The following is a 23,649-nucleotide window of genomic DNA, read 5'->3' on the forward strand; positions in this document are numbered from 1 at the left end:
TACAATGCGTAGGAGGGTGGTGGCAACAGCTCCCTACACTAACTATTACCGTTAACCTTGACAAGTTTTTATGGAAGGGGAAACCGAAGAGCTCGGGGGAAAACCCCTTAAACCAGTGAGGAGAGAACTTGCAAACTCAACGCAGAAGGAGTGATTCGAGTCAAAGTATACTTATATGCGAGAATTTCCTTATTGTGTTCCTATTTAGTGTCCTATATTTTCTTATAATTTTCCTATTTAGTTTCTTATATTTTTCTATAATTCACCTATTTTATTTCCTATAATTCGCCTATTTTAATTTCTATAATTCGACTATTTTATTCTGTATAATTCGCCTATTTTATTTCCTATAATTCGCCTATTTTATTTCCTATATTTTATTATAATTCGACTATTTTATTACCTATATTTTCCTATAATTCGCCTATTTTATTTCCTATATTTTATTATAATTCGACTATTTTATTACCTATATTTTCCTATAATTCGCCTACTTTATTTCCCAAAATTAGCATATTTTATTTCCTATAATTCGCCTATTTTATTTCCTATATTTTATTATAATTCGACTATTTGATTACCTATATTTTCCTATAATTCGCCTCTAAAATTCCTATTTTTCCTATAAAACTTTCAAAGCCCTTCCCTAGTCACCCTGAGTGAACTTTAAGGGGTTGGAATAAGTCAACTGGACGTTTGAGTAAAGAAAGAATTGTTAAATTTATTGTTAAAAAGCTTTTTTAAAATAAAATTATTTATTAATAAGTGTGAACCTCGAAATTTACAATTTTAATTATTTATTCGTATTAATTTAAAGGAATAATACCTTTTACAGGTATCACGAAGTGTTATCGAAAAGCGTTTTCTAGACAAAGATCATCCTTTGTCCTTCTTTCGCCGGAATCTCTGGAAATCTTGAAGGCGTCGAAATTGTTGAAGAGGACGAGTTCCGCTTAACGTTCCTAGATGGCAACAGGAGCGCGGATTCCGAAGAAAGATCGTTATGACGTCGTAAGTGATGTTGGAGGCTCCCCTTTCCATCCCCCCGTCGGATCTCTCTCCCGGCCTCCGAGGACGACAACATTCGCGTCGCCGCAGCCAGTACGAGGAGCGCAGTGAATGAGAGGCGAAGCGCTCAGAGATCCCGCGAGCCGCGGATCAGAAAGTGTCTGCTTATCTAAACGAACGGTTTCGCGTCGAGTAGAACACGTACAGCTCCTCCGCAAAGAGGATCGACGCTCGCGAACCTTCCGCAGAGAGACGCGTATCTCCGACCAGTTGGCTTCGCAGAATTTTCATCGCGTTTCATTCCGAGACTGTACATGGAAAACTGTTCATTTCTAACGGAGATTCGTCGCGTCCTGTAGTCGAAGAGTGGACCTTCGTATACGTCATCGTGGTATCGTCCGAAAGTAACGAACAACCGCGTCCGAGTATCGGGCCGGACTTGGGAAAAAATCGCCGGAAAGAGGCTCGGACTCCGAGTACCCACCGCTAACAACGGCGTCGAACAAGCGAAGGAGACGGGAGCTTGGTAAGTCTTACTCTTCCTCATCTTTCTTATCTGTCGCGATAGATTAGGATAACGGTACGTCGTTAATCCCGTTGAAAACCCCGGGTGAGATTAATCGCGTAGTATCTTATCCAAGTCGCCGCGAGCCGATAACGTTATCCGATAACCACCCGTTTTTCATACGCTCTTTATAGTATGTAGATATTTTTAAACGCTCGTATATAATAATATTAAATTCTCAATAGCTCGAAATTGACGTGCCGTGCCATGGTTTATCCGACGCGAAATATGTAGAAAGCGCTATCAAATATATAAGGGCCCCCTCTCTTTGGCGCGGGCAAAGGGGGCCCGCCGGGGACTTATTACATTTTTCCATTTCCCACCCTTTTCGATATTGGAAAGTCCGGCGATATTTCTCATCTCGCCCACCAGAGGGCGGAGGAGGGAGAATGATTTTTGCTTGTATTTCAATACGGTAAATAGTCGTTTTCACCGGGCGCGGAAAAAAAGAATCCCTTTTATAACGTAAGACATTTTTAAAATGTATTTTTAGGAGGAGTGTACGATATTTTTTTTAGAGAAATGTGAAGGTAAAATATCTTCCGAGTCCGTTTGACAATATTATATTTTGCGCGCTTTTTGAATCCGGTACCTTTGGAGAGAAAAAAATAGGGTGCAGCCTCGCGCGATGGGAAAAAAATGTTTGAAGAAAACGAGGAGGGGGTGGATTTCGGAGGATATTGAAGTCCTAAAGATTGGAGTTCGCGAACCATGAAGTAGGAATTGGAATACGGGCGGGCTACTCCGCTCACTCGGCTGCTCGCACGGACGGCCCTACTATTAGGGGCGGATGGCTCCGCCGTATAAATACGGTCGTACACGCGCGGTAAAGAGAGAGCGGAGCGCGTTCCTTTATAGAGCGAGGGACTCTCGCCTTGTTACCTTCGGACGTATTAGAGGAATGGTTGAGGGGGGAAGGAACCGGGGGGTATTCAGAACCTGGCGAGAGAGAGAGAGAGAGAGAGAGAGCGCGAAATGAAAATAGCGCGTGCACTTTCGGCGGTTACCATGACGACCGGAACCATCATTCTCTCACTCCGTTCTCCGGCTTCCATTTTCTTTCGCTGGCTGCGGGAATCGCGGGGAGTATTACGAGTGATCGCGACGTATAACGATATTACGTGTTTTTCGAGGAGAATATTGGGGAAATGTCGGATTGGAACGCCGCCGCCCGAAGAGATTGTTGAAGGCTTTTTCTCCCTCCCCTTTAACTCCTCTTTTCCGCTCGCCATCCGCGTTGCTAGCCGGCTCTTTCGTGGGAGGATGGAGAGAACGGATGGGAGGAGATGAAAACGACCGAGGGAAAGGATATTAGAAACGGCGGGCTAGCCCGTGATAAAAGAGAGCTGTATTTCGTTGCCTGGATGGGATGGCCGCTCGAAACTGAATTGGATGAGAGAAGACGACCGGAGAATGAAGGAAAAAAGGTTTAATTGGAACTTAATTGCTTTTACACCCCTCTCTCTGGCGTTGCGCCGGAGCCTTTGCCTTTCGCTTCCAACGATCCTATCATTTTCTTTATTTTCGGCGCCCCCCTCCCCTTCCTCGTATCACCCCCCCCCCCCTGGTCGCTCGATCTCCCGACCGCTTTCTTCTCAGTGAGACCACCAAGACGGCTCTGCTCGACTCCAAAGATTTTAATTAAAGGAAAGAGCTTTTTCACGCTATCCTGTTAAGCTCGACGACGATCGACCCTCCTTAACGTCTACTCGAAACGGGTCTTTGTAACTTTAGACGCTACTACTGACGTTAGTCTCTTCCGGTTTAATTTCTCTATCGTCATTTTTTATTTATTTTTTTGCTGGAGACTTAAGCCCCCGGGTATAGATCGACGTAGACTGTACCCTATTCACGGGCTTTGATAGGGTTATTATTTCTAATCGGCATTTGCTAAATTGTTCAGTTTTCTTTTCGCTTAGTCCGAGCTGATACAACATTTAAGGGGCTTATACGAACACTCGGTTTAATTAAACTCATATTTTTGAAATGGAAAATGACAAACGGCCATTTCATTTCACTATTTTCGCTGTTTCCTTTTTAATATTCTATACGTGTATTTTCTAGAAATCTTTCTTCCTTTTTGAAATGAATTTTTAAAAATAATGCGATGGGGTAATTTTAATATTTAAAATTTTTCTGAAGCTTTGGCCGTTTAATTTTGCATATTGGAAATATCGTTTTAATAAGGAAAGTACAATTTTATCAATATTAATTGTGAATTTAAATATTTCTACAAATATTAAAGAAATTACATTAATTGAGATTAGCATACATTATAATTTAAAAGGCAGAATGTATGGAATTTATAGCCAACCTAAATATTTATTTTGCGGTTTTCGTTACAAGTTAAACTTTCTATTAATTAATTTTATCTTTCGATATTACGCGAGGTTTTGGGAATTTTATTATTTAATTATTTTAATTATTTAATTATTAATTATTTATTGATTAAAGGGCCAGAATCAAGCGCTATTGCCACTGAAAAATAAAACTTTGTTTTTCTTCGAATTCTTATATTTTATATATAGCAGCGCCTCCTTTTGAGATTTTTCCGAACGAAACGCGCTTTCCGTGACAATTACCATGGCAACTAGACTGAAGCGTATGACATCGTTAAGGATGATGGGAGGTTAATTTTAATATTTTATCCGTATTAGAAAAATGTGTAATTGTTTCCCTTTGGCTAGACTATAAATTTCTTCTGAGTAAGAGTATATATTTAAATTTACGTTTGTAACGTGTAAAGGAACTGATAATACACGTATCATAAGATAATTGGATATTATATTCTCGTGATAAACTCAGCTATAGACAATAATTACAAACAGGTGCGCTGTAGTTGGGTTGCCATAGCCACTGGTATACGACGAACAGTCTTACTAGATAAAAGGTAACTGTATACATGTATACGTGAATATTATATTTATATATAGCTATATTAGTCAACAAAATTTTATTCTTAAGTCATATTTAGTACAAGGCTATCACAAAATATATTGGTTGAAAATACTAAATATCTACCTCTGTATATTTTATGTATATTATCATTATTATAATATAATCTAATATAATATCATATATCATATGATATTATATCATATCATATCATAGCATAGCATATCATATCATATCATATAATATAACCAACAATATTAAAATATTATATTATAAAATTATGTTATTTTATTTTATTTTATCTTATTTTATTTTATTTTACTTTACTTTACTTTATCTCACCTTATTTAATTATTTTATTTTTCAAAACGTTATGACTAATTAACTATTGACTATTTAATAGTCAGAACTATTTTGAGCACTAGTAAGAATAGTTCTACTTGAACTAGAACCATAAGTATCGTAATCCCAATAAGTGCGACACTTCCTATTGTTTAAATGAAAGTTTCCTTCCTGAACCTTTTTAAGGCACTGACTCCTTAGGTTTAGCTTCGACTTGGACTCGCAACTAAACTGAGTAGCGTTTTATAGTTCTTGGTAGTTGTATAATTTGCCTGGTCCATATTTAAACACTAGGAGGCGCGGTGCTGAGAACTAAACTTAGATTTGTGAAATAATACTGGTGATAATAATTCCTAATTGTCATACTTATCGTTATTATATTACTTATGATAGAGCTATATATGATAGAGCTATATAAAAAGCATTGTAATCCTAAATTCGGTATTTCCCCCCCTGGAACTGTTAAATTAAATCTTGACGCGGATAATTTATTAACTTATTTCTCGCACTATTTTTTCTCGCGCGCCAATAAAGAAATGCGGGGAATTTCTAGACGAGATTCGGTCGTTTGGCGCTAATTAAATAACGTGGGAAAAAGTGACATTTTGTCGTCCGCAATCTCGCTTTGGAAAAATGGCCGTCGATCCTATAAACAAGCTGAAGGGGATCCTCCGATAAGAAACGAAAGAGGAGAATGTTATCGTCGGAATTCCGCTCCTTATTTACTCTCTCCGCATTTAGGCGTACACAGACTGTACCCGTTTCACTCTTTTCCGTGACCGAACAGCGCTTAATGAGGCTGAGAGCCGCTTATCTACTTGTCACCACTTAAACAGTCCGAAGAAAATTCGCGCTTCGCAGATACGAGCCTCTTTTTCTGATTTTTATCCTCTCTCTGTTTCGAGACTTTTATCGACGTGCCAGAATTTATCTGTAGGTTCGTCGAATCTGCACAGAAAATGCCTTCTTTTAAGCGATGCAAATTCCAGCTCTTTTCAATATTATGTTTCGCCCTTCTATTGATTATGTACTAGGCTAATAATCACTTGAAAAATTATCTGCTCTGGTATCTGATAAAATTGACGGATTTTTAAGTGTCAAAAAATGTGGCAAATAGTGGTAAATACCGAGGGGCAGGTCACTTCCTTGATTAAATCCGATTTAATCGTGATTATTTTGATTAAATTCAATTTAATCACGATTAAGTTGATTAAATCACGTGTAATCATGATTAGAATGTTTAAATCTGATTTAATCACGATTAAATGATAATATCGGTTTAAAATGATTAAATCCTGATTAAAATGATTAAATCTGTTTAAAATGATTAAATCCTGATTAAAAAAATTATATCGTGATTAGTATGATTAAATCGGACTTTAGTTATGATTTTAATGATAAATTCCCGATTATATTGATTAAATCTAATTAAAATGATTAAATCTAATTAAAATGATTAAATATAATTAAAATGATTAAATCTAATTAAAATGATTAAATCTAATTAAAATGATTAAATCTAATTAAAATGATTAAATCTAATTAAAATGATTAAATCTAATTAAAATGATTAAATCTAATTAAAATGATTAAATCTAATTAAAATGATTAAATCTAATTAAATAGATTAGATCATGATTAGAATGATTAAATCTCGTTTAAATGATTAAATCCTGATTAAAAAGATAGCTCGTGATTAGAATGATTAAATCTCGATTAAATCGTGATTAGATTTTCTAATCTTGATTAGATATTTTAATCTTGATTACCCTGATTTAATCACGATTACCCTGATTTAATCATTTTACTATGATTAAGACACACCCAAAATGGAAGTGACCTGCCCCTCGGTAAATACTGACATTAATAATAATATCTTTACTGGCTAATATGGCAAATAGTGGCAAATATTCATAAAATAGATTTGATATATTCCTCAAGCTTTGAGGAAGAATTAACAATTTGCAAGTGATAACGCTGATCAACTACTAACAAGGAGACGACCCGAAGTGTAACCCACCAATTTCGTTCAAACTCGGGGGATTGGTAGACCTTCATTTAACTTGAAAAATCCTAAAGGGAATTTATTCAATGGGCAACCGTTTTGCCATGGCAACGAAAAATGTTTTTGACAACAACAAATGGAAATTTTCCCATTGAAAATAACATTTCCTGTGAAAAATTTTAACAAATTTCAAAATTTCAAAAATGGCAAAAATAGAAAAAGTAGATAAAAATTGACAAAAAGAAAACATCAAAATTGATCAACTTTTGATCAATTTGAGGTCAAAATCCAATGTTATTTTCAGTGGGAAAATTTAATATTTTGTGTTGTCAAAAACATTTTCGTTGCCACCATTGAATAAATTCCCCTTAGGATTTTTCATGATACATGAAGGTCTACCAATCCCCCGAATTTGAACAAAATCGGTGGGTTACACTTCGGGATGTCTCCTTGTTAGTAGTTGATCAGCGTTATCACTTGCAAATTGTTAATTCTTCTTCAAAGCTTGAGGAATATATCAAATCTATTTTATGAATATTTGCCCCTAAAACTTAAATTAGTTTGATATTATATTTGGTAAGACATTTTGAAGAAAAAACCTTTTAGTGGAAATTACTTATTTTGGCTTATTTATATCATTTCAATGCAATAATTTAGTATTAGACACTTTTGCCACTGGCATGGACTTAACTCTAAAAAAGTGACATTTACGACATTCTTGCTCACCTAGCGGTGACTGTAGGCGATGATTATTCTACAATCATAAAAAAGGCTTTCTGCCTTTTAAATATCTCTACCTTAGCTTAATAAAATCGTAACTTTAGCCTTAAAAAAGCCCAAGTTTTAAAAAGTTAACGGCTGAATTATTTTCCATATTTGATCGCGAAACTCATTTATTGGTTAATTCTTATAAAGCAAATCCATTGTACGCAGTATAATAATGGTATTTCAATGTTGTCTTATTATTCCGTTTATTTTGAAAAATATTCTATTCACGTAAGTCATCTTAGCTATACTCAATATATCGACCTTCTGGTTAGGTTAGCTAAACAATACTGATTTAAAAGGAAAGGTACTTTTCTTGCTAAATCATTGATCAGGGTTCATACAAATATTAGGGAAATTCCCATTATTTAGTCAATATCAGGGAAATCAGTTAAATTTAATAGGGTTCAGAAAGTTTGCTCCAAGGAGTTCAAATTTACATCAATAAGTTTTTCTTACTTAAGATTTGCTTTTATTACTTGTTTTATATATAAAAATATGGAATCAATTTAAATAATAAGGCAATAATGAAAAGATTGGTTAAGTTAGATTATCTTAAAATATTGGGTACTCTTGCTTTCAGGAATGCGGTGTTTTTGGAAATATTATCCCACAGACCTGCATAATCCTACCGTCATCCTAAATTCATTTGTTGCTTTCCATTTTTAATAACCTACATAAGCGCAGGATAATCCAATTTAAATCGATATTTTAAGTTTAATTTTTACTATGTCCCCCTGATTTCGATATTTAATTGTTGTATTTTGGTTTATTTAAAAACAATTACGATCCAAATTAAGAAATAAGTGTGAAATTAATAATTACAATTTCTAATGACTACCATATTAGGTTTTAAGTAATATTATGACACATATCTCCTTAAAAATAAATCATAACTTTACCACGCGATTTACCATTTTTTGTACTCGTAAAGTTGCGGAGATGCGGTGCGACGTAGAATGAGTTATTTTAAAAACACACTCAAACGAAGATGCGCGCGCCCTCGGCAACAAGCTTATAAACGTTTTCCCAGTAGGGTTTTTAATAAAAATTAGGCACGTGTATATCAATTTTCAGGGCTGTATACCAATTTCCAACAATTTATCACCACGCGCTCGCACTATTTTATACATACTACGAAGCACTTTTTTTACGCAGGAAAAAGCCAATTTAGTTTCGTCGCTAAATGTCATATCGCGTCGTGATTAATTAAAAAACCACCTGTCAGAGTAGCTGTTTTATTTCGTTATAAGCGCTTTCCTATTGGTAGGTTGTCTTTTCGAGATAAAAATACCATTTTAATAAACCCTGCGCAGGTACATTTAAAAATACTGTCACTCAAATTAATTTGCTTACAAGCGTCGCGAAGTTATGGCACGGGAGGATTGCACTCTCCGTTGTTTCGTAGCAGCGTTGCCAGGTTGGGTTACGCAAATTATGAGGATCGATTATTGAAACCAATTAAAATTTTTAAAATTGGCGGTGATTTTAAATTTATTTTGGAATGGTGTGTTTGAAGTGAGTTATCTAAATTTTAAATAAAGCTGAAATAAATTGAGTTGGGCTATTGAAAAGATTTTCACACATCCGCGATTTGGTGGAAAATTCGAATCGAAATTATCGTGTAACCCAAAAATAGGCTCGAAATTATCGTACCTGCTAAAAAGTGGCTTGCAATTATCGTACCTGCTAAAAGTTGGTTCAATATTGTCGTAAGACCCAAAGGCTGGTTCGAAATGATCGTACCTGCTAAAAATTGGCTCGAAATGATCGAAAGTCCTTTAAGGCTGCTCGAAATTATCGTAACTGTCAAAAATAGTTCTTTTTATAAAATAACCTTGGCCATCTTGTTGAAATGTTGCCTCCCCGCTTCAGCTGTGGATCCGTTTTCTCTCCCACTAAAGAGTTTATGAACTCATTCTTAGGCATTGGCTGAACTATTCCAGGGCAACATTTCAACAAGTTGGACAAGCGTAAAGACATTTTATAAAATCAACTATTGCCCCGATATTGTCATAAGACCCAAAGGCTGGCTCGAAATTATCGTACCTGCTAAAAATTGGCTCGAAATGATCGTACGTCTGGCAACGTTGTTTAGCTGTTCGATTGAATAAAATGTCAGCCCGGGGCGGATAGAAGCCGTTAAGCGGTCGGAGTGTGCATTAACTCGATGAAGGCATCGGCAATCAGCTCGAAACGCTTTCCGCGGCCATCGCGATATTGCGGCGAAACAAGTTTGAGCGTCTCGCGAGGGCATTAGTCGTCTATCTGCAAAACAAACTCCTCGAGCAGAAGAAAGCTGTCTCTGGACTCGGCCCGTTTCAAGTGACTCTTCAAAAATAAAGAGGCCTTCCTTCGCCGTAAAAACATCAGGATCTCTTTACACCCAAGTGCGCTCTCCTACCTTCGCTTTTCAAGGAGGCTGCTGCCGAGATTGTCCGCTAAAACTTTATTTGCCAGGACCTCCGCGCCCTAAAAACCCATCTTTGATAGGACAAACAAGATGGCCACCGTCACGTCACGTTTCTCACCAATTTAGTCACGAATATTATCGGATCACGTTCTCCGCAGGCCCGTAACCAGCCGACAAATCTCGGGGGTGCTCAATTTGATACTAAAAATTAGCGTTGTTAAAGGGAGTATAACCCCTCTTGTTTGGTAGGGTGCGCTTAGGCTGTACCGAGTAGCTTCCACAAGCCTTCCTAGCGAGGGATGGTAAGGAGTTAGTTTAGTTTTAGGGTGTATACACTTTTTGAGAATTTGGTGGTAAAACCCGATCAAACTAACTTCTTGCCGCCCCTCGCTAGGAAGGCTTGTGGAAGATACTCGGTACAGTCTAAGTGCACCCTACCAAACAAGAGGGGTTATACTCCCTTTAAGCCTGGTTTTCACTGGGCTAAAAATCGGCGGAAATTGTTTTACGCAAATATATTTCCGGCGGATTTTCCAATGCTTTTCCGCAACTGATTTTCACTGGGGATTTTTTCAAGCGGTTTGTAATTCGGTGGTTTCGATAGCGCATGCGCTGAAGATTGTATCTTTACTGACTCACATAATTAAAATGGACGCCATAGATAGCTCCAATAGCAGTCCACCGATTTTCATCTATTTGCTTTGTCATATAAAAAAGGATAAGCTACGAATAACTCCTGTTGACTACCATTCATTCTTTTTTGTTTAGAAGTCATCGTGACAAACTGACTAAATTACAATAACAATGTCTATAAACTAAACGCGTCGCTTTTTAAGCCTAACAAATTGAATCAAACCGTGAGTAATGAGCTAGTGACGTCAACGCACGATCTTCACTGATTGGTTAGCACATTGCGTTGCGTTTTAAAAATTCGTAAAAATAGAACTTCCATTCCGCGCTTGTTCGCGGAATATCGCCAGCTTTCCGTAAAATTTAGCGGAAAATATTTTTCCGCAAACGGCGAGGAAAACCAATTCCGCTGTTTTTTAGCCCAGTGAAAACCAGGCTTAAGTCGGAAAATTTTCCGTATTTTTCTGAAAAAAATAAAAAAGTTTTCATTCCATGATTAGTCTAATATATTTTCGGTAAATATAGATAAAGCGGCATTTTCGCCTCATTTTTTGGAATCTGAAAGTAAAACTAAACCTCTAGACTAGTTTTATTTGATTAACAATGTAACACTATTAATGTTTTGTATTATATTTACTGATATTAGACATTTTATATCGGTAAAAAGTTAAAAACATTAAAAATCTTTAAAAAGTAATTTATATCAAAAGTCAAAATTTTAGCCAGAGATTCCACACAGTAGACCGGTTTCGCCCTTCTGGGGCTCATCAGTACTGTGTAGGAACTCTGGCTTTACTCGAAGATCTGCCGATATCAGTTAAACTAATAAACATATAGGGCACTCCGAATGTTTATAAGTAATTTATGTGTAAATTTTTTTATTTTCTGGAAAATTTCCCGCGTTTTATTTTTCCGGAAAATTAACAACACTACTAAAAATAGTAATTTTTAACTACTACTCCTGAAATTATGAATTTCGACTTAGTTGAAAACAGAATATTTTATTAATCGATGTTATATGATATTAGTTGGTAGTTGAGCAATCGATTTTTTTGGGTCGGTCGGGTTGGGGATTCTCAAGTATTAATTTGGGGGCGCTGAGCATCCAATGGTGCCCCCTATATACGGACCTAGTTCTGTGTTTTAAATCGATATATTCTGGCTATTTCTACCTAGTACTTGTTATATTTTGAGCTCCTGGTTTGAAGAAAGGGTCGTACTACTACCACAATATTCGGGTTTAATTTTAGTAGTTTTCTGGGTATTTACTTAAGGTTGAAACCCTAAAAACGCGAATTTGTCCACGCTTATCCCTCACGCTTGTTTATTTTAGCATTTCAGATTTGGAATCCCCATTCGTAAAAGCCGCGTTGAGAGGTTGGTCAGCCATTTTTCCCATTTCCACAGAGACCCACATTTCGGTTTGTAGTTTGATCTACGACGGGGCGCTGCCATTTTGATTTAGTCGGCGTTCGTTCTATTGATAATGGCGACCTTCGCGACACGCGCCAACGCCTCCGTGAAAAGGGTCTTTACGAGTCGGCCATTTGGAAAGCGTTATTTTGCCATGTGGTAGTTCGATTTAAAACGGTTGGCGAATCGCTAACGCGTACGCGAAACGTGACGTCCGTTTAGAAGCGTAGACGTTGGATAGCGTCGTCGTACGTCTAGCCATAGGTGGGCTTTCGCTCGCTGATTCCAGATTTCTATCCTTAAGCAATATCAAATATATCGTGAAAACGCGGCACATTTTAGTTTTCCCTCTTTCAATCTTTGGATGTTTTTCCTGGCCACTCTCTCTGGCTCTGTTTAATCGCTGTAGAGAAACTCAGCGTAAAGTGCTAATGGCAAAAGCGTCGCTTAATGGGTTTAGCAAATGGAACGATAAGCCTTGGCGCTGTGACTGTCTCTGGCGTTTCTATGGGAGGGTTTTTTCTGATACATGTTTTTTTTTTTACCGAAATGCCTAAAACGCTCTTAAAAACGGATATAGATATTTGAGAGTACGACGTGTTTTAGAGCAGACGTACCGTTATTGTGTACGGACTAATCTGGCGATTGTAAACGCTATCTTACTAAACCTTTCATTTCGAAATGGATCGAGAAGATAGATATAACCGTAAATTCACGTTTTCAGTTTTTTTAATAGTTTTTTAAAAATAGATTTAAAAAAAAAGCAATAATAATCGTAATATATTGATTAAGTTTAAAGCCTGGTTCACAAGTTACCATTTTTTCGAGTGTGATTTTTGCCGCGCGAGCAGTGGCGTAGCTAGCATGGTGTGCTACTTACTAGTCAAAACGTGTAAAAAGGTATTTTTCGAATTTCTCTAGTTTGTGTAAGTTTTTATTTTTTTCACGGTCGGGTGTCATCCCCAAAATGGCCCCAAATGAGTGGCACCCAGTCGCTACCTTAGAGCAAGAGTCAAACAAGTTTGAAAACCCCCATTTGAGAAAAACCAGTTTAAAGTTCGAAATTCAGCATAATAACAATGATAATCTAATAATGAAAATTGATAAAAAATAGAGTAAAAATATATATTGAAAATTTGGTACTGAGTCACCTTAATTTAAAAACACTCAAGGATTCTTATTTTGAATTTCTTTCAATAGTCACGTATCTCGACTTACTTGACCTTTGCTCTCAGGTAGCGCGGTGTGGGTCGCCACCCCTGCCCCCCTAGCTACGCCAGTGCGCACGACTCGTAGCCCGGTCCCGTCTAAATTTCATTCGCTTCAAGCGTTTGCTAAAAACAATAACAAAAATCAAATAATCCTTCCTTTTGTTCAGTGCTGAAGTTTGTTTCGAGTTTTCCGATGATTTTTGCTTGCGTTTCGATTGGTCACCCGCGACAAAATGGTATCGTGTGAACCGGGCTTAAGAGAGAATATAAGGGTAGCTTCTGCTTGATGCATATGATTTCCGGAAGAAAAACCACGCCCATCTGCCTCGCTTCGAGTAATTTTTCCACCTTTTTAATATTAATATAATGACCTTTCCTTAACCTAACTTGATATAAAATCTAACTTAAATTAAATAAAACAATGCGAAAAAGTAAACCTATCGATTGGTTCACGGATTTCACAGACTCCAGAAAATAAAAAATGACGTAATCCGTATCCAATGAAATGATAGGAACCATTGCTACGTTATTCGCTTTTTATGAAACGGGTTTGGTAACTATAGCTGTGGGAAAAGAGTACTACAAACAGTTATAACAGATCTGCCCATACAAAACTCTAGTACACAATAGCTAGCTGTATGGAAACCAAGTTTTACCATTTACCATGGTAACCCTGGAAATACCGCGGGAATAGGCGGGAGTGGATATTTTTTCTATATAATCGTATGTGGGAATGAACTTTTATCTCCGGGAATGGGTGAGAATGAACTTTTATCTCCTGGAATGGGTGGGAATGAACTTTTATCTCCGTGAATGGGTAGGAATGAACTTTTATCTCCGGGAATGGGTGGGAATGAACTTTTATCTCCGTGAATGGGTAGGAATGAACTTTTATCAACGGGAATGGGTGAGAATGAACTTTTATCTCCGGGAATGGGTGAGAATGAACTTTTATCTCCGGGAATGGGTGGGAATGAACTTTTATCTCCGTGAATGGGTAGGAATGAACTTTTATCTACGGGAATGGGTGAGAATGAACTTTTATCTACAGGAATGGGTGGGAATGAACTTTTATCTACGGGAATGGGTGGGAATGAACTTTTATCTTCGGGAATGGGTGGAAATGAACTTTTATCTACGGGAATGGGTGGGAATTAACTTTTATCTACGGGAATGTGTGGGAATGGAATTTTCCAACGTAAATGAGTGGGAAGTAGACATTTTGAATGGGAATGGGTGGGAATGGAATGGTTCCATTATGACGATTTTAGGGTCACGTCCTTGTCGCCTTTTGAAAATTTTAGATCGACACCGAGTTTGGGTCACTGCGCGGATACAGACCCCGCAAGTATTTTCAAGACAACACACCAATCTTGGCCTAAACCCTTAACAAAAAGAATATCTCATCCCAAACGCGGGCGTGGTTCAATTGTATTATAGGCGAAGGAAAAACTAGTTAAAAGAATCACTTCTGTAGAAACGGCTGCGAGTCTGACGGGGGAGAGAGGCTAGCTAAGAATATCTTCTTGAGTTTTATTTTCGCTTTAAAACCTTTATAAAAACCCTTCGTTCTTTAAAAAAAATATTTTTTTATGAAAAATGATATTGAGTGACCTTTTTCTTCGGAGCTGCCGAAGAGTGCTTCTTCGGCTTAGAGGCCATTTCGTCCTATACTAGCATCCAGAATTACCAGATGACGGGGTCAAAGGCAGTCGAAAGGGATTATCCAGTCGTGTACCTTCGAACGAATAGACGAGTCACGCTTCAATGGGAGCTAGTTTTATTTTTAAGGAGAGAAGGAACCCCAATATTTTCGCAGCCTTTTGTGTTCCGCGAAATTCGTCAGTTGAATCGGACACTCGCAACTTTAAGAGGATTAACGCGCGCGGGGGGGGGTCTTCCCTTTTATATTGCTCTCGGGGACGATCCTCTATGCATCCTCGCTCTCCAGCTTCACCTTCGTCGACTCTCCGTCGCTTCGTTCTTTTTGCGCTTCTGAAGGAACGCTCCCTCCGCAGTTCCGCTTTTTAGAAGGCGACTAAGCTAATAAAGTCCGTAAAAGAGCCCTATTTTCGAGAAAAAGCGTCCAATTTTTCCTTGGAATAATAAATGGTGAGGGTTTTTTCCCTGTGAAGCGTTTGCCTTTCTTCGCAGGCAGTCTCAGTTTATTATTTGGCCTCTGTATTAAATATACCTTCTGTATTTTAATATATAATTGCGATTGTTATCGACGAATTGTTTATTAAAGGTTATTGACGTCGCCTATCGATTTGAACTCGGAATAATAGTTGATTCTGAAATATAATAGTGACATGTATATAAAAGTGTTATTTATTTTGGGCGCGTGCTCTTGATATATTATTATTATTTGTTTTTTATTTGTGCGAAAGCGATAGTACAGTTTGTAAAACATATTGTAATGCACAATTTCCCTCCTAGCTAAGCTGAGCTTGTATTTAGGATTGTAATGTTTCATAGATAAACTATTTTAACATTCACAATTTGAATAATACATTAGACTTCTCTGTACACTGAGGGTTTATCAGGTTATTACATAGCAAAAAAATAAATAAATAAATAAATTAACTACGTCCAAAAAGTACATGTACACAATATTAAGTTCTATCTTAACACAAATAGTTCCATTAAGTATTTTAGAGCGTGATTACATTTGACCAAATATAGTTTTGTTAATTTATTTTTTAATGAATTTGAATTTAGCGACTTATCACTTTTTAGCTCATTAATGAAAGTATTGAAAAATTTAGGACCCAAATATATTCGTACTAGGGTTAAATTTGCTATAGGTAAACGTATTGTCGATTGTGGCTCGCTCGATTTTTCGCGCGCGTTGAAAATGAAAAAAGAAGCGTGCGCTCAAATACTTTAACGATACGACAGAAAGTAACCAAATCATGTGACCATCAATATTTTTTGGAATCGCCTATTCCAATTTGAGTATGGATTTTGTAGCTTAATTTTCCATAATATTTTGGTATGTCGGATTCAAGTTCTCTCCCCACTGATTCGGTTTCCCCTTTCCATAAAAACTTGTGGAGGTTAACGGTAATAGTGAGTGTAGGGAGCTGTAAGGCTCGCGTGGAATGAAGGGCTTGCTACCACCCTCCTACGCATTGTAATCCGGCCATCTGTTTAAAGGCGTTATATGTCGCTAGATGACTTGGGCCTAAGATGGTGCCTTGGGTATTAGTCTAGCTGATTATTATTCGAATTCAGAGTGTTTTCGGATTGACGGTTTTCTAACCTCCGAAAAATCGGCCTCCATTGGTCGATGTAATACGCTATCTATAGTTGGTTACCATGGTAACTATGAAGTTAAGGTTTTCGGAGCTTCGGCATGAAGTGGGTAGACGCAGCTATGCCGGAATAGTAACGTTCATAATGGCTACCATTTTGGGGTTAAATTATTTCACTATAAGTAAAAGGTTGGGTTTCTGGTACTGGTGTAATATTCGCCGAAGAATTTGTTTACCAATAAATAATATTTATTAACCTCGTGTAGTAAGAAGCGGTTCCCAAAAGGTGTTCCGCGGAAGGATTACAGGGACAGCACCTTCATCTTTGTTTGGTCAAGAGTCTTTTAAGATAAGTAGAAAAATTAGTTAGGGTTTCTGCCAGAGTTAGGTGGATAATTTAGGGTTCCATAGCAAAAAGAAATTGCGAAACGCTGGTGTAGTGGGCGTAGCTTGAAGGGCTTTCCACTACCCTCCTACGCATTTAACCCGGCCACCTCTTTGAAAGGCATTATAAGTCACTCGATGACTTGGGCCTAAGGTGGTGCCTTGGGTATTAGCCTAGCTGATTATAATTATTTATTATTAGTTTTAGCGTAGGTTTCTTAATACCCTGACATTCCGTTACGGCATAAGAAACATGTCGACAAAGGCCTACTTTGAAAGGGACATACTCGTACAGCTCGCATCTTGTACGATGGTAGACTAGTGGGGAACGGTGAGGGGGATTGGCAAAGGGTTGGCTAAGAGATCGTTTTGGCTTTTACCGCTCCATTTGGCCCGGTCGGAAGTAGGAGGCACAGATATATAGAGCGAAAGAAAAATCCATTGTTAGGACCATTCTCCCGTTAGGAAACGTCTTCCCCCAATCTATATATTTTTTCACCAGCCACGGGCACCCATGACTGCAGCAGCGGCACCACAGCCGCCGAAGTGCGAGAAAAACTGGCCGCCTAGATGGGACTGAAAACGTATTGAAAAGTAAATAATCGGTTGTTAACGCGCCTGACCTAGTCTTAAAAAACGCCACTAGGGGAAAGTCCGGCGCTTATTGCCTTTTTGGCGGGAACGACCGCGATCCACGGCCTCACTGGACACTTCGTTTCGAGGCTTTCCGACGGTTTTATCGTCTTTAAATTTAGTGTCAGGTGGCCGACGGGCGCGCGTGGGAGGGTGGACGGAAAAGGTGGAGGGGTAAAGGTTGATTTTGGACTGGCGATTGGAATCACGTGACTCAGACCCTTTGATCGAGGGTGATTGCGAGATTCCAGGGATGAAGGGCGGGGGGATCGTACCTCTAACGAAGCCGGGGAGAGACGTGATGGTTTGAGAGAGAGAGAAAAATATATATATCCCAGATTGAAAAGGTGCCATTTGCCCTACTATTTCTTCCTCTCGCTCGTTTTGAAAAGGCAGCTCGCTCGGCCCTCGCTCGTTCTCCGGTTTCTGATGCTCAAATATCACCACCGATTGAGGCAACTAAGGGACGCCAGCAGCACCAGCAGCGGGAAAAGTGTAGAGAATAAAAGAGCCACTAACGAACCGTCATATACCGCGCCGACCAGGATTTCTCTCTCTACCTCTTTATGTCTGCCTTAATAGGGGAACTACCCCCTCCCCACCCGGTGATCAGTGACGAAGCCCCCCCGGGGGTCGTGCCCTCAGTTTTAAAGTCGCCAGCCAATTTGTTTCGCGTCACCCCGAACTTGGATCCGAAGTGGACGAGCCGGTACGTTCTACGGACGTGACTCTGGGTTTATTTCGCGAACGGTAAAGCCGGAATCGGCTCCAATCACACCCTAAGTGTAGTTCGCCCGGAGTATACCCGCGGACTCCTCAATATTCGCCTATTATAAGGGTCTGGAATCGGGGTGGAGGCTAGATACGGCGACAGAGGCGTAACGAGCTCCTTTTCAACGTGACCTCGTTGATATAAAACAGAACAGTCGGACGCTTCTTTGCATGATGAACTGGATGTACCCGCGTCGATACGAGTAGGCCCGTTGCGAAGGATACGGGGTTTATGTCCTTTTATCCGCGATACCATTGACTCCCCGGGTTGAAGATACGACGGATAATAACCTTCCCGTTATTTTCTAACAAATGTTGCTTACGTGGGTTTCAAATTTCTATACTAACGTTTTATTTTAGTCGTAGATTTCGTAATTTAAGAGACCATTCTCTAAAATTCTATTTATGGGGTTATTTACTTTTGTGAGTCGAGAGGCTGAAGGTTTGGCCCGATTTTTCATGAACCAGGGTGGCTCATTAAAAATAAGAATAAGAATAATCAGCTAGGCTCATACCCAAAGCACCACCATAGGTTTAAGTCATCGAGCGACTTTTAAAGCCATTAATTCAGGTGGCCGGGTTACAATGCCTAAGAGGGTGGTGGCAAGCCCATGCATGCCACGCGAGCCAACAGCTCCCTACACTAACTATTACCGTTTTATCTGGCGAACATGCAACACTGGTTAGCTGGTCGATATAAAATATAACTAAATAACTGTAGTATGACAATAAAATTGGTTGTGGCTACTTGTACATAAATTACAAGTTAAAAAATAAAACAACAAAATACTGATTGTAATATTGTGCAAAAAAAACCGTTGTTTTATTTTTGAACTTGTATTTGCGGTATGTCTAGCCTGAATATGGACCGAATTCTTAAAACTAAAGAATTATTAAAGTTGCCAGTCCTACAGCAATAGCTTTAAAGTCTTTGAATGGTCTATAAAAATGTATTTGATTCGTTTATTATCTTAATTGGGGTGAAACGTTGTATTAGTCGTGGCGAACTTGTTTTTGTCCCATTTGCTTTCGTGAATTTCAAATTTCAGTAATAACGTTTCATTTTAGCAATTTAATTGGTGTTAATACGGGTAATTTAACTGTATTTGATTCGTGTATTCTTGTAATTGTGGTGAATCGTTATATTCGTCGTGGTGAACTTGTTTCCTAAGTCGTTTCCCATTTGGCCTGGCACCTGACGGTGTTTTATGGGTTATCCCTCGTCCGAAGAGTGGTTGGCGAGGGTAGAAGAATGTTGGATGGGAGGGTTGGACTGGGATGGTGGCAGATCCCCGCATTCGCCACTTCTTCCCAATGGAGCTGCCGCCTTCGCCGCGTAAAAGATAAAATTGGCGCGCTACTGACAATTATAAAAGGAGACGCTAACGATCGTCATCCTTCTTGACTGGAACGAACAACGGCTCCGTTCGCACTCTCTCTTCAGCCCTCCATCCCTCTTCTGACAAGACGTCGGACATCGAAAGTGTAATCTTGAGAATTTGGTCCCCGTGAACGCCACTAAGTACGCATTCTTAATGATTAAATATTGGTGTCAGGCTTGGTAATTTTAAAGTAAATTTTTTTTATTTTGACAACCAAATAGTCTTATTGATTTTAACCTTAAAGAAGATCCATTACCAAATAATTACTCTTTTGTTCCATGGATGGCCGTATTTTGAAAACAAAATAATTATTATTTTGATCCATGGATTTCCATATTTTGGAACCATATAATTATTCTTCTTATCCATGGACCTCCATATTTTGGAAACAAATAATTTTTCTTTTGATCCATGGATTTCCATATTTTGGAACCAAATAATTATTCTTTTGATCCATGGATCTCCATATTTTGGGAATCAAATAATTATTCTTTTGATCCATGGATCTCCATATTTTGGGAATCAAATAATTATTCTTTTGATCCATGGATGGCCGTATTTTGGGAACCAAATAATTATTCTTTTGATCCATGGATGGCCGTATTTTGGGAACCAAATAATTATCCTTTTGATCCATGGATGGCCGTATTTTGGGAACCAAATAATTATTCTTTTGATCCATGGATGGCCGTATTTTGGGAACCAAATAATTATTCTTTTGATCCATGGATGGCCGTATTTTGGGAACCAAATAATTATTCTTTTGATCCATGGATGGCCGTATTTTGGGAACCAAATAATTATTCTTTTGATCCATGGATGGCCGTATTTTGGGAACCAAATAATTATTCTTTTGATCCATGGATGGTCGCATTTTGGGACCAAATAATTATTCTTTTGATCCATGGATGGTCGCATTTTGGGACCAAATAATTATTCTTTTGATTCATGGATGGTCGCATTTTGGGACCAAATAATTATTCTTTTGATTCATGGATGGCCGTATTTTGGGAACCAAATATTTATTCTTTTGATCCATGGATGGCCGTATTTTGGGAACCAAATAATTATTCTTTTGATCCATGGATGGCCGTATTTTGGGAACCAAATAATTATTCTTTTGATCCATGGATGGTCGCATTTTGGGACCAAATAATTATTCTTTTGATTCATGGATGGTCGCATTTTGGGACCAAATAATTATTCTTTTGATTCATGGATGGTCGCATTTTGGGACCAAATAATTATTCTTTTGATTCATGGATGGCCGTATTTTGGGAACCAAATAATTATTCTTTTGATCCATGGATGGTCGCATTTTGGGACCAAACAAGTATTATTTTGATCCATCGATGGCCATATTTTGTGCCACAAATATTTTTGCTTTTTTGATCCATGGACCACCAAATAATTGCCATTTCCATTTCAACCATCCATCGATGACCATACTTTATTGGAATCTATGGTATAAGTGGTCTGCAAATAGTAAAATTATAATGATTTAAATTGGCCTATTGGCGCCTATAATAGCGTTGAAAGGTTAGAGCACCGGTCGGTATATGGATAAGAAGCCAACATTCAGGCTCTCCCGTTTTGATCCTCATTTTCGCAAAAATTGAACGCGACGCGATGTTGCGAAAAGCGTTATTGCCTTTTTGTTATTTTATGGCGACGTTGCCGCCGTTTCCAAGTTACTTTACATTTAAATTAAACCGTTTTGATCTGGTTTTTGTCGGAAAAACTTTTCCATTTCTCGAAAAAAAGGACGTTCTTTTACGCGTTTATAGTTCGCCAAGTTTGGATTTATTATTTTTGTTTCGCGCACCTTTTCTTTCTCGCACTCTGCCCGTCCGTCCGTTTGTTGTTTAAATTTTTAAATCGAACGATATTTTCTTTCTACGCGCAACGACGTTATCCCTGGAAGAAGGAGAAGCTCTTAGCGTTAAATTTGAAACGATGCTGACCCTCTTCTTTTCCTTAACTTAGTTTTCGCCCCCCCCCGTGCGTACGCGTCGAGGACGGAAACTCCATTTCGCTATTCGGAGGACGCAAAAACAACGATTTTTCTTTAGACGAGTGCGACGGCGAAATAAACGCGCCTTCGTCAAAATATTTCCTTACCCTTCACCCCTTTAAACAAAAATAGACAAGACCGAAGCCGGCGGGACCTTTCCCACTCACGCAAACTGAACCCTAACCGAAGCTTCAATCCGGCGTGTCTTGTACCCCACGATTCAAGCGTAAAGGTGGCTGGAGAGGCAGGCGCGAGTGAGAGCTTTCCAAAAAATGGAACGCGTCCGAATGGAGGTTATAGTAGGGCCATCGAGCATCTTTCCTTTTTAGCCAATGTTGCGAAGAGAGGAGTTCTCCCGCCAGAGAGCGCTCGTCTCCCCCTTTTCCGTTCGCGGTTCGCTGGGCTCGCGCTACGTGACCCCCACGTGGTTGCGCGTGGTCCGAGAGATAAGGAAACCCCGGCATGGCAACCCGGTTCCCTCGTCGGCCGGGGCTCCGTTACGAGCAGCCGACGTTTAAAGGGAGAACCAATTCAAACCCGACGACGGCTTAACTTGAAAGTGGCGTCGAAAGGACGCCGGCGATGTATTCCGATTACCGGAACGATAACTAGTTAACCGGGGGAACGAACTGACTCGAAAAGGCGCGGTGTGAATGGAAGCGAAAAGACGAACGGTATCGGTTTACGAGACAGTTCCGTTTATGGGAAAGATTGGGTAAAGTCTGTCACGCTGCGGAATCGGGTTATACGGTCGATTTTAATGTATAGTGTACGTCGATTTACCTTTCGAACTGCGCGATCATCTCTTCGTCAATTTCATTTTTTTTATTCTTCTTTTACAATCCCCAATTTTTCACCCCGCTTACATTTGGTATAATTCAGACTGCTCCCCCCCCCCCCCAATAGAGAGAGAGACGCGATGTTCCTTTATTTCCTGCCCTCCTTATAATGTATATATTTTTATTCACGATGCTCCCCTTTGGCGAACTGTTATCGAGCTAAAAGGTAGTGTGTGCCTGCTCGATGCAGGAGGAAATATCAAGTTTTCTCTCCGCAGAAACCACGCGTTTAATTCACAAAAGGTACATTTTTTTCCGTTTCGCTTCGGTTTGCTTAAAAGTTCTCCCGCTGTGCTGTAACGTTTGACGCCCACTTAACACTACGAACTTTTTTTGGCTCTTAAGGTCAGGACCTTTTTAACTTCTGTCGCACCATATGGAAGGTATAGTCCTTTAAATAAAAAATCATTCAAGGCCGATTATAGAGTTTGTGCTGCTACGACTGGATTTGTCTATGGTTTCTGTTTATACTACCGAAGCTGATAATTTTCTATTCATAGATATGGCAGTATCTTTTAACAGGGGGGCAAGACAGTCAGAGACGGGTTTATTTAAGCGCCTATTGTTATGATGAAATTTTCGAACTTTATTTTCATTTGTTTAGACTTGAAAAAAACGGCGGGAAATTATAACATAGTAATTATCTACCTAAATATAAAGAAATACATTATGATATTAACTGTTTTACTGAGAATGGACGAATGAGCAACTCTAAAAATAGTCTTAATTATTAATAAATAATAAATAAATTGTTAAATTCAAACCATAAAGATCTTTTTTTGGTTAAATAATAATATTACTTAGTTATTTTAATTTATATAATTTATTCAAATAATTCCTTTTTGGAATGAAATAAAGATAGCGTTAATGTATCTATAACATAGATTTTAATGTACGGGAATACACGTAAAATTTTAATATGGGCATACATAATAATATTTATATAATTTTATAACTTATAAGTAAAATAATTATTTAGATGTCAGTGGACATCTGCGTCCCCAAAACAACAGTATTTTATGTTCTTCTTTAAAAACACGTGTTTTATTTAGAAGAAAAAAAACCTTTTCTCTTCCAATTCTAAGAGGATGGATCATTCTATAGTGAGTGAAAAATCAATTG

The 23,649-nt window shown here is 38.4% G+C and overlaps 1 protein-coding gene across 1 annotated transcript in view; it reads left to right on the top strand.

Moving 5' to 3' along the window:
• The first annotated feature begins 1,107 nt into the window (after window positions 1-1,107).
• The window catches only part of LOC149934927 (uncharacterized), a 55,778-nt gene continuing 33,236 nt past the window's right edge, over window positions 1,108-23,649 (top strand). The window contains exon 1 of the mRNA XM_090181083.1: window positions 1,108-1,534. The gene's annotated coding sequence lies outside the window, so the exon portion shown is untranslated. The remainder of the gene's footprint in view (window positions 1,535-23,649) is intronic.

Source organism: Leiobunum rupestre, chromosome 7, assembly GCF_980474605.1.
Source record: "Leiobunum rupestre chromosome 7, qqLeiRupe1.1.hap1, whole genome shotgun sequence".
Lineage (NCBI taxonomy): Eukaryota > Metazoa > Arthropoda > Arachnida > Opiliones > Sclerosomatidae > Leiobunum > Leiobunum rupestre.